We start from the raw sequence: 12,500 nt of genomic DNA, 5'->3' as shown, positions 1-12,500 counted from the left end.
TTAATGTTTGTGATTTGTGATGTTAATTGAATGTATAGATAGACTGTATAAAGGTTGTATAGAAATGTGTGTGCGAAGGAGGGGTGATTAGCAGTATAAATAATGCAACAAAAAGAATATTAAATCACACACACACACACACACACACACACACACACACACACACACACACACACACACACACACACACACACACACACACACACACACCCGGTAGCTCAGTGGTTAGAGCGCTGGCTTCGCAAGCCAGAAGACCGGGGTTCGATTCCCCGGCCGGGTGGAGATATTTGGGTGTGTCTACTTTCACGTGTAGCCCCTGTTCACCTAGCAGTGAGTAGGTACGGGATGTAAATCGAGGAGTTGTGACCTCGTTGTCCTGGTGCGTGGTGTGTGCCTGGTCTCAGGCCTATCCGAAGATCGGAAATAATGAGCTCTGAGCTCGTTCCGTAGGGTAACGTCTGGCTGTCTCGTCAGAGACTGCAGCAGATCAAACAGTGAAACAGTGAAACACACACACACACATAGATAAGCATGCAAAACTCTCCCCCTCCTCCTCCTTTCTCTCTCGCTCGCTTTCTCTTTCTCTATTTCTTACCCAATTCAAACAAGCGTGACTCAAATAGATTAAACAGAAACAATACATACACGAGAGCCGAGCGACGCGTGAATGTTACAGTTACCCCACCACTCTGCCACTCCGCCACTCCGCCACCGTAACCTAAACCATCACGTGACATTAAAAAAGATAAACTCCAGTCAAAATATGAGAAAAGAATCAGAAAATAAACACACACCCAGGAGAAACAGAGAGAGAGAGAGAGAGAGAGAGAGAGAGAGAGAGAGAGAGAGAGAGAGAGAGAGAGTGTGTGTGTCAGGGAGAGGTGTTGAGGGTGAGCTTCCCCTGACCTCCTGTCAAAGGCGTCAGGGTGAAGGAAGGAGGGTGAGGAAGAAGGAAAGGATGAGAAAACGAGAGAGCAGGGAGGTGGAGGAGAAGGAGGAGGAGGAGGAGAAGGAGGAGGAGGAGGAGGAGGAGGAGGAGGAGGAGGAGGAGAAGGAGAAGGAGAAGGAGAAGGAGAAGGAGAAGGAGGAGGAGGAGGAGGAGGAGGAGCAAAGTGAAGATATATGGGTAAACTTCTTTTAGCACTGAGCACGAGGAGGAGGAGGAGGAGGAGGAGGAGGAGGAGGAGGAGGAGGAGGAGGAGGAGGAGGAGGAGGAGGAGGAGGAGGAGGAGGAGGAGGAGGAGGAGGAGGAGGAGGAGGAGGAGGAGGAGGAGGAGGAGGAAGTAAAGAAAGAGAAGAAATTTCATAACGATGTTGAAATTCAAGAAAAGATGTAGTAGTAGTAGTAGTAGTAGTAGTAGTAGTAGTAGTAGTAGTAGTAGTAGTAGTAGTAGTAGTAGTAGTAGTAGTAGTAGTAGTAATAGTAATTGTTGTTGTTGTTGTAAACCTTTCACTACCGATATCACTCTTTTATACTAGGTACAGTATCACACACACACACACACACACACACACACACACACACACACACACACACACACACACACACACACACACACACACGACACAATTGCCAGCTAGCCAGCCAACCAACCACACAATAACAACAATAACAATAACAATATTAATTCCCCTTCAGATCACATTCCTACACACACTCTCATCACAGACCCTTCTATTCCACCACCTCGTACCCCATTGCTTCCCTCCTTCCTTCCCTCCTTCCTTCCTTCCCTTCCTCATGTGCTGGTATGCCGGGAAACAAGAAGAGGAGGAGGAGGAACATGAGACAACGTGGCAGAGAAAGAGAGAGGGTAGAGACAGGCAGAGGGGAGAACACAACATCGCCAATTAAGGTAACGGGCATAGGTGACAAGGTGTGTGGGATGCGACAAGGTAGCTATTTGTCGCCCCACTAACCAATTACTGCGTTGAGGTGAGGTGCCACAGATAAGGAGCGTGTGGTGATAGCGTAGCGAGGCGGGGCGAGACGGGGCGGCGGTGAGAGAAAAGGGCTAATAGGTGAAGAAAGTTGAAAAAAGCGATAAGGTAATGAGAGAAAAGAGAAGAAATGTGGAGAGAAGGAAAGTGGGGGACGCTCAACTTGCAAACTGGTAGAGAATATAGAAGAGAGAAAAGAGAAAAGGGACAGCAGAAGAGATAATAGGTGAGGAAAGTTGAAAAAAAAAGATAAAGTAATGAGAGAAAAGAGAAGAGATGTGGAGAGAAAAAAAGAAAAAGAAGAGGGAGAAAAAGTGAGAGAAAAAATGATAAAGGAAAAATCAAAGAACGAAAAGGAGAGGAAATTAATGGAGAAAAGAGAGGAAAAGGGAGGAAAGAAAAGATGATGGCAGAAGAGAGGAGGGAAGAGGAGAGAAGAGATGATAGAAGAGGAGAGAACAGGGAAGAGATAAGAGAGGAATTTGGTGGAAAGAGGATGAGAGAAAGGAAGAGGGAGGGAAGGAAGAAGATTGAAGAAGATAAAGAAAAAAAAGGCTGGATGGCAAGAAAAGAGGATGAGAGAGAGAGAGAGAGAGAGAGAGAGAGAGAGAGAGAGAGAGAGAGAGAGAGAGAGAGAGAGAGAGAGAGAGAGAGAGAGAGAGAGAGAGAGAGAGAGAGAGAGAGAGAGAGAGAGAGAGAGAGAGAGAGAGAGAGAACAGGAAGAATACATAATTAGATAAACAAGAAAAAGAAAATTAAGAGAGGAGAAAGAACTGGTGGAGATAATAACAGGAGGAGGAGGAGGAGGAGGAGGAGGAGGAGGAGGAGGAGGAGGAGGAGGAGGAGGAAAGAGGAGGAGAGAATGGAAAAGGTTGTCCTCTAGTTCTTCATTATAGGTGACAAAGCTTATTTTTAGAGCATTTCCTGTCGTCTGAGAGAGAGAGAGAGAGAGAGAGAGAGAGAGAGAGAGAGAGAGAGAGAGGCTGCGTTCCGTTCAGTCTCCTTTCTTTTCTCTTCCCTCAGCCGTGAAATTAAAGGAATTAAAATTAACGATTCTTTTTTTCATTTACTCCACGTGTGATATTAAAAAGAAATTCGGTTCAGATACCTCCTTTTTTTATGACACATTTACCGCAGCGATTAACATGTACGCCCTAAAATACATGACAGTCTAAATAATGCTTCGGTGTTTGTGCAATTCTTTTTAACGGTAGGGATGCAATGTACGTGTTTTGTAGCGGTGGTGTAAGCTTACCAATGATTACTGCACTATGATCTCTGTCTCTGTCTCTCTCTCTCTCTCTCTCTCTCTCTCTGGAAATTTTGACGTAATGTGATATCCGTTCCGTTGTCTCTCTCTCTCTCTCTCTCTCTCTCTCTCTCTCTCTCTGGAAATTTTGACGTAATGTGATATCCGTTCCGTTCTCTCTCTCTCTCTCTCTCTCTCTCTCTCTCTCTCTCTCTCTCTCTCTCTCTCTCTCTCTCTCTCTCTCTCTCTATTGTACTCGTTTCTACTTTTCTGAGATGCAATATAAAAGGGTCCACATTTCTGAACGGCCGTTTCCCACAGTTTACTTTCACACTTTCACACATTTTTCTCTCTCCATACTTCCTGTTACGGCTAAAATGTCTTTCTTACTGGGCCTTATAATGAGCGTGCTAGTCGCCGCCATTATAGCAAAGAATAGTAAAACATTTCAATCATGCAGTCTTCTTTTATAATATCTTCTGTTTCTCAATTGTAAATACTTCAGTCATACATGTATTATTGTCACCTGCTGTATTATTGAAGAACAGAACTGCCCTCCACAGTCTCTCCTTCTCCATGCATCTTCCCAGCATTCTCTGTTCTCCACCAACACGATCTCTCCTCTATCACTGCCTGTCCTCCCCACTGCCTCCTGTTCGCTCGTATTCAGAAACCCTTTGCTCTCTCACCACGACTGTTTTCCAAGGCCACAGAGATGACTAGCGGGGTTTTCAAGAGTGTTTCTCCAGTTAATAATGTAAAAATCTTGTCACTCATACCTCTCGAACCGTAAAAACACCTTAAAAATCTCGTGTCATTTCTATTAAAGCCTTTTGAAATAGTGAAGGTGAAGCGCAGAAGTGTTTGAAAATATGAACCTTTGTCCTTCCATTGCTTTATCGAGACTGTTCCCGCCTGTTCAGTACATATAAAGTAGCCTTGCCTTGCTTTGCCTCTCCTTGCCTTGCCTTGCCTTGCTTTGCCTTGCCTGTACACCTCCTAACACCGGTAAAGTTTCCTTCCTTATTGTACTTCCCTGCCCTGGTCTGCTCTGCCCTGCTCTCTCCCTAATCTCCTCTCTGCCTCCTTGCTGCACTGAAAGCCTCGTTGCATAATCTCCCCAATCTATTGCTAATACTTTGTGCTGGAATAATTTTGATCACTTCTTCTTGTTTTTTTATCCTTTCATTTTTTATTTCCTGCGTTGCTCCATTATCCTCCATGATTTTTTTTTTCTAAATCCACTTTTAGTCTCGTTGGTTCATTTCTGGCATTTTCAGTAGTGCCATTTTCCTTCTCAGTATCACGCATAACCTTGCTATGTAACATTCCAATCTCCTTCTTCCCTCCAAACTTTCTTTTTAAATAATCTCGTATAAGATTCTTCCTCCTCTCCTCCTTCCCTCCGTTCCTCCCCTCCAGCAGTACCAGGCACGCAATCTTATTCAAGAAACTCGTACATTCCTCTCGTATTGCACTCCGTCCTCGTTCTATAAAGTTTAAAGCTACTCCACTCCATCCCTCGCCCACCCAACCCTCGTCTCTGGCAATGCTATTCTTGTTAAACTCGCATATCTTTTCTCCTTTACTCAAAATACAGTCTTGCTCGCAGCGATATTCAGCAAACGGTTATGAATTCCCTGCTATTGCTCAAAAGATTTAGTCCATAAGCTTCCTCACAGTACCAATTGAGAATGTTTCCTTAACTGGTAACTTTTCCTCCTTTACTCAATGTGGAAAGTTATGTTTATGCTCATATCTAGTTTAACCAATTAATAAAGTTATGGTTAGATTGATATCCTATTAACATCTGCCTTATTTTCTATTCATAAAGTTCGAATGCAGATCATCCCAAATCTGTTTTTTCTAATGTTTTTTTTTTTTTTTTTATTCAGTCTCCACTCACTTCCCACGCCCATATAAGTAACTTAACATTTACTTCTCGCTCGGTAAAACAAAGACTCAATACCTAATATCTTTCACTGTACTCCCTAACATCTCCCTCATTCTTCCGTCTATCTCTACTGTCTCTTCAAAACCTCTATTCGCTTCCTTACTCGCAAGAATACTCACAAAACATCAACGTCTCGCTACAAACACGAAGAGTTAGCACTCCAACGTCAGATCTTTCATAGTACAACTTTAAATGTCCCTCATTCTTCTGTCTGCTCCTGCTCTCTATTCAAAGCCTTCACTCTCATATACATAACCCCCTTTGTAACAATAGACTCTCATCACTTTTTCTCGTCACACACATTCCTCTTACTTTACATACAACTCCTTCACCTCTCCTCCTCACCCAGGAATAAGCTCTCTATCTGCTCTCCCTCCCAGCCACTCTTGAATCTCCCTACCATGCACCACGCTGCGATCTCGTATTATCTCCCGGACCTCGCCTTCATAGCAATGCAAGACGGGCCTTCCTCTCGTTCCCAGTGCCACACTACCCTGAGAACATTGGGAAGCTTGTTGTGACCTTGTATGCTTGCAATGCAGTACGTGGCTTGCTGGCCTTAATGTTTGTGCTGGTGGGAAGGTTACAACGGAGACTTTACTGTGGAGAGGCATGCAGGAAGGTGAGACATGGAGATAGATGGTTGGTATGACCCTCCAGATGCCTTCATGCTGCGGTTACTGATTATTTCAAGATGTGCGTACGTGTGAGGTTATCAAGGTGTAGATGCACGTGTGTCTGTATGTATGTGCAGGTATATACTATGAATGTATATATGTATATATGTATGTATGTATGTATGTATGTATGTGTGTGTGTAATATGTAAGATGTAGATGCGTTTGTGTGTGTTGGTGTTACATATTCATTCCTGGTAATTGTTTCCAGCTACTGTATGGGGTTCTGATGTGTGTGTGGGTATTTGATGTGGGGGGGGGGGTATTTGTAGTATCGTCACAAACCCACATGTATACAAACACACACACACACACACACACACACACACACACACACACACACACACACACAGACACAGGTAAGGTAGACAGGTGAGCGGGATACGGCAGACCGTGAGAGGAGGAAGAGGAAGGAAAATAGAGAGAGCTTAACGTGTTAATTGGTTCTATTTGTGAATATTCACTTCAGTAAAAATCAACAGGCGGTGTGACACTCCCTGACAGCCACGCAACCCACGCACTCACTCTCCCACTCTCCCACTCCTCTCTTTCGTAGGAGTGGCAAGCAGTGACACGTGGCGATAAATACAAAGATAGAAAAATAAATTAATAAATAAATCTTGACGAACTGATGTTTAATTTCTTGTTATCAATCCAAGAAAGAGAGAGAGAGAGAGAGAGAGAGAGAGAGAGAGAGAGAGAGAGAGAGAGAGAGAGAGAGAGACGCCCCGCCCTCTGAGCTCCCAGTCGCCACTTGCAAGCCTCTCATTGCTCAGCCTGACACACTTCAGCACTACGAATGGAACGGCGAATCTTGCCGCGCCCTCAGGACAGTGACGCAGCTGCGGGCGAGGCGACACAACACAACACAACGCCGCTCCAGAAACTCAAAACCCACACAAACACCGCAACACAGCAACACAACACCAGCAGCTTAAGGCCAAACTCCGAAACTCTAAGCGCAGGGATAAACATCATGAATCTCTCCAAGTTTTGTATGGAGGGAAGAAGAGAGGAGAGGAGAGGAGAGGAGAGGAGAGAGCAGACCCAGCTACGTGTTGTGAGTACTGAGGGCGTGTCTCCCGCAGCGTGGCGGTGATGACAGTGGTGGTGGTGACGCTGTGGGCGTGACGGACCCTGATTCATGCACAGACGCCGCTGGGATGACCGCCGCTGTCGCCTGATGTCCCCAGCAGTCCCTAGAAACAGGGACCATGTTTCTTTGTGTTGGGGGAATGAGGGTAGGCGTTTGGGTGCGGCAGGACCCTCCCTCCGTCCCTCCGTCCCTCCGCCACCCCCTCCCTCCAACACTTACCTCCCTCCTCCCGATCAATGATTCCCGGACAGCGGCAGCAGCACCGTGAGAGGCGTCCCAGGGAAGGCCAGTGCAGGGGTGGGCAGGGCAGCGCGGCAGGCGACGGACCAAGCATACCGGGTCTTCGATCTGGACCGTCTGGGGCGACAGGCGCAACACGGGGGCTGGAAGGAGGCAGGGCGGGATGGCAGCAGTCTCGGGGCAGCACAATGCTGTACAAGGTCAATGAGATGCTACTGAGGAGAAGGAAAACCGGAGTAGCGATTCTTAACCCAGCAACAAGCGGCAGAAGAGCGAGGACTTAGCCGCGCTGAGCGCTGAGAGCCTGCAATCCAGGCAGTGTGGAGGGCCGGAGCAACGCGGGAGGAGGCGGAGTATCAGGACGGGACAATGCAGAGGTCCTTAAGGCAATCCCTGCAGGGAGGGGGGGAGCGGCAGCGCCAGTCCCAGCAACAAGGCGCCGCAGGGTGACAAAATCAAGAGTGAATCCCGCGTGATGACGGTCGGAAATAAGATTCACTTTGAGTTATCCGGGACAGAGACGGAGGCTGCCCTGGGAAATAATAAAAAAGAAAGGCTCCTGGCTTATGAAGCGGCTTTCTGGTCTCCTGAGTCCCTGGGGGCGCCAGGCGACGTGTGCACGCTACCGCCGCAGGAAAGCCCAGACTTTGGTGGAAAATTTACGAGGCAACAGACAGAATGACCAAACACGTAAGCAAGTGTGACACGCAGCTGAGCCTCGGAGATGACAGGCGACACGCACACGCAACCACGCACGCACGCACACACACACACACACACACACACACACACACACACACACACACACACACACACACACACACACACACACACACACACACACACACACACACACACACACACACACACACAGACACACACACAAACACACAGAAACAAAGAAAGAAAACACGCACAGACAAATTAGATTTTGGAGATTTAGATTCTATAAAGAAAACCCCTCCGAGCACGAGCGCACACACGCACACAGACACACACACACACACACACACACACACACACACACACACACACACACACACACACACACACACACACGTACAAGGAACAGCCATAAAACACCGGAGGCACCAAAATATACCGCCAGCAGCAGCAGGAGCACGAGACTTTCCACTCACACTAAAACAAAACGAAAGCGACACACACAAACTTCCAAACCATCAAAAGAACTAAGAGAGAGAGAGAGAGAGAGAGAGAGAGAGAGAGAGAGAGAGAGAGAGAGAGAGAATCAAAACCTTAACCAAACTATTTCTGAACACCTCTATTATTACTCAGCCTTTCCTCCTCTCCCACCCATCCCTGACACCCCGCACCTTTCTCTAATAATCCCTCCACCCCCTCAGGAGAGAACACGGTCTCCTACTTAGCCATTCATGAGGACACCTTCTCTTCACTTGTTACCGGAGTTGCAAGGGTCACGGAATGTCACAAGGTGTTACTTAAAGACAGGTGAGAATGGATGCAACAGGTAAAGCCGGTCTGAGGTTCCAGTGTTACAGGTTCCGTTAGCTCAGATTAGTTACTGTTTCTCTGTATTATGTCACGTTGGTAATTTGTGGTCATGTAACGTGATTGACCTCTTCTGTACTGGGACGCACTTCTTACAATGAGTTTTGGGTAAGATTAGACGATTTTATTTAGATTAGGAAAAGTCAATGGAGGTTAAAAGATTAGTGGCTAGAGTCTTCACTATTCTAATCACAACATAAGTTTCTGAAGCTGAATAAAATCACCAAATAGTAAGCAGAATATATATCAAAATGCGTCATGGTACTGAAGATTTGGTGCCGCCGTGATACAGTGGAACCATGCGTGCTTTGGGATCCGAGGGATCTCCAAGCGCACAGGTTCGAATCCTGTCCACGATCCGACTGTAGATTGGGTTTCCTCACTCGGAGCAAGGGTATCCTAGCAGGTTGGCTTTGGGATATGAGGTACCCCAAAAGTACCCCCTTTAGCCCATAAATTCCCGTGAAAAGCCCACATGGTATACAAAAAAAAAGGCAGATGAAACGTTCTATTTCCACGGATATCGTTCCCCATCAATAACTTAGTTTAGTCTTTTAAAAGCTCAAATGGTTTAATGGAAGCTGAAGTGAGCTCTGTCGACTTAAATGGACTCTAATTAATAGGTGGCCTCGCATCCTGTCAACAAATGTGCTTCAGGTCCACCATATACGTCTCACATTCAGTAACTGCGTCATAAGAACAAGGTCACAGCGGCGGTGGTAATTTGTATACACGTCTCCTGAAGGACGCCAGGACACACATATCAAACAAAAGGAAAGAGAAAAAAGATATGCAGGATTTAGAAAAAGAGCTTCAGAATTTAAGCGAAGGACTGTAAGATAGAGCTACAGAAAAGAAGATATGGAAAAGGCCTGAAGTATTTATGGAAAAGGATTGTAGGATCTAGGAAAAGAGCTGCAAGATATACATAGATAGAGATACATAATAACAGGAGAACAGGTATGGAAATGGCCTGCAAGATTTACGAAAAGAGCAGAATAATTTAAGGAAAGGACTGCAATATATGAATAGAGCTATATGATAACAGGAAAGAAGGTAAGGAAAAGTCTGCAAGATTTACGAAAAAGGACTGCAGGATTTCGGGGAAGGACTGCAAGATATAGACAGAGCTACAGCAAAGAAAGGATGGAAAAGACCTTCAGTACTTAGGAATAGAGCTGCAGGATTTAGGAAAAGACTGTAGGATTTAGGCGAAGGACTGCAAAATATAGATAGAGCTACATAAAAGACGATAAGGAAAAGGTCTCCAAGATTTAGAAAAAGAGTACAAAATACAAACAAAGCTACGTAATAACAGGAAAGATATGGAAAAGTTCTGCAGGATTTGGAAAAAAGTTCTGCAGGATTTAGTGAAAGGACTGCAGGACATAATAACAGCACCTGCTCTTTAGTGCCAGCCTCTCCTAAACTCTCAATTTAAACTTTAGTCCCACAATCCCCACAGCAGACATCTCCTCAAAGCAACACTGGTGCTTCGGCCAAGTTTCTCAGCGGCGGGCGCAAATGGATTTCCCTCCAGGCTAACTAACACACGCAGCCAAAAGCCACACAGCCGCTTAACTGGTAATCAGGTAATCAGAGAATCACGCAGTCTTTCCTCATTGTGTAAGGAGCGCTGGCCGAGGACTATGAATCACAAGGACAATACATAAAACAATAAAAGCCACACAACTGCTTAATACGGATTCATAAAGGCCTTTCCTACCTGTAAAGAACGTCGAATGAGAACAATAATATGAATAATAACTGAGGTAATAAAGGCTACACAGGACCTTCATGAGTGCAATAATAAAGCTACATTAATCAACAGGTAATCACAACATAAACACAAATTGTACAAGCTCTTCAGGTAATCATAAAGCAGTTGTTTTTCTTGCGTGTAAAGCAGTAAAGGTCGAAATATCCAAGTAATAAGAAAATACCATGTTTAAACGCCACTACAAAAAAAAAGTGAGTAAAAAAAAGTAGCCGCAATCTGGCAAGTTAATTTCACAGGCATCTCTTTTCTATACTCCTCTATTTTAAAACACGTCAAAGTCATAAGACGCTGGAAAACAGAGCACCACATTTATCCACCGGGAGATTAAGCCTGACGAGGAATCCTGCCCACTAGATTTACCTCTAATTGAGTTCTTTTGATTAGAGGTAGCAGTGGTGCGGCCCTGACCCACACCCACACCCACACCCAGACCCAGACCCAGACCAGCCTAGCCTAGACCAGCCCAGCCCAGCCCAGCCCACCCCTAAAGCCTCGAAGATCAATCAGCACCACTGCAACACCAACACCACCACCAGAGAGAGAGAGAGAGAGAGAGAGAGATACAGACAGATAGACAAACAAACAATCAAGCAAACAAAAAGACAGACAGAAAGACAGACAGACACGCACACACACACACACACACACACACAGAGAGAGAGAGAGAGAGAGAGAGAGAGAGAGAGAGAGAGAGAGAGAGAGAGAGAGAGAGAGAGAGAGAGAGAGAGAGAGAGAGAGAGAGAGAGAGAGAGAGAGAGAGAGAGAGAGAGAGAGAGAGAGAGAGAGAGAGAGAGAGAGAGAGAGAGAGAGAGAGAGAGAGAGAGAGAGAGAGAGAATTTGTTTTTAATAGTCAACAAATATTTATAATGTAATATGAACGCTGGCCTTGGGAAACATAAATAATGAAATAAAAATGTCTACTGCGTTGGATCTGTCTCTTGCCTGTTCCTCTAATAACTCTGCCAGGTTCAAAATGCACCAATTACTGCCACCACCACTATCACCAACACCACCACCACCCCCACCACCACCGACCGCTACCAGTCAGTCCCCACCACCACCACCACCAGACAGTTCCAGCAGCCACCACCACCACCACCAGACAAGACGCCACCACAACTACCACCACCACCACCACCACCACCATGGGCACCGTCGCTTCCTCCCAGTGCTGCCACGTCAAATTACTCCTTATCGCGAGTGCCACCAGCTGGCCCGTGTGTTTATCTGTACAACACAAGTCAAAACAATACCACATCAGTCCCGATGGGCATTATTACTCTCTCTCTCTCTCTCTCTCTCTCTCTCTCTCTCTCTCTCTCTCTCTCTCTGGACACGCCCTGAAGCCTTGAATAACAGATGCACTCAATTACCCATCGCCAGCCACGCTCGCTGTGTGTTCGCTCTCCTTCAACTCCACGCCGATTAAGGGGCACCCAACACACACACACACACACACACACACACACACACTCCCTTTCCTTCCTAAACATTTCTATCCCACCCACACTGCACTTCAGACACATCCTTTCCTTCCGCTTCCCCTTCCCTTCCTCATCCTCTTTCCCCTTCTCCTTCCTCTCTCTCCCTCTTCCCTTCACCCCCTTCCTTCCCCTCCCTGGAGCCACACAGGTATAAATAAACACTTTAATAACAAGAGGCAGCGGACATGAGCCAGGCCAGAGCGCTGTAAACATTAAAGAAGAGAAACCGAATTACCGCCCATTTTCGCCGTGATATCCTGAAGGTGTGTCTTGCCTTGCCTTTAAGGGCGCGGCGGAGGCTTGAAGAAGGATCCTACCTGTCGCAGGTGTTCCTAAGCTCCCTCAGGGTCTCGCTTTTATAGTCTCCTTTTAGATGCTGTCTTTTATAGCGCACCTTCTCCTCCTTTCCTTCCCTCTTCATAGCCTCTCTCTACCGTCTTCTCTCCGTCATGTTTCCTCTCCAAGTTTCTTTTCTTCTTTTTCCTCTTCTTTTTCCTTTTTCTCCATCTCACAGTTCCTCTTCTTTTTTTCCCTCTCCTCTCTCAGCTTC

The 12,500-nt window shown here is 46.1% G+C and overlaps 2 protein-coding genes and 1 non-coding gene across 3 annotated transcripts in view; 1 reads left to right on the top strand and 2 right to left on the bottom strand.

The window, feature by feature from the left end:
• The window catches only part of LOC123507694, a 360,684-nt gene that overhangs the window by 197,071 nt on the left and 151,113 nt on the right, over window positions 1–12,500 (bottom strand). The gene's annotated exons all lie outside the window — the stretch shown is intronic.
• The window catches only part of LOC123507691 (cAMP-specific 3',5'-cyclic phosphodiesterase-like), a 617,094-nt gene that overhangs the window by 585,337 nt on the left and 19,257 nt on the right, over window positions 1–12,500 (bottom strand). The window lies entirely within an intron of this gene.
• Window positions 208–281, top strand: Trnaa-cgc. Its single transcript has one exon. It is a non-coding gene; the product is annotated as a tRNA-Ala (tRNA).

This window comes from Portunus trituberculatus, chromosome 23, assembly GCF_017591435.1.
Source record: "Portunus trituberculatus isolate SZX2019 chromosome 23, ASM1759143v1, whole genome shotgun sequence".
NCBI lineage: Eukaryota > Metazoa > Arthropoda > Malacostraca > Decapoda > Portunidae > Portunus > Portunus trituberculatus.
Note: the sequence above shows the minus strand (reverse complement) of the source record. Positions and strands in the feature narration are given on the sequence as shown.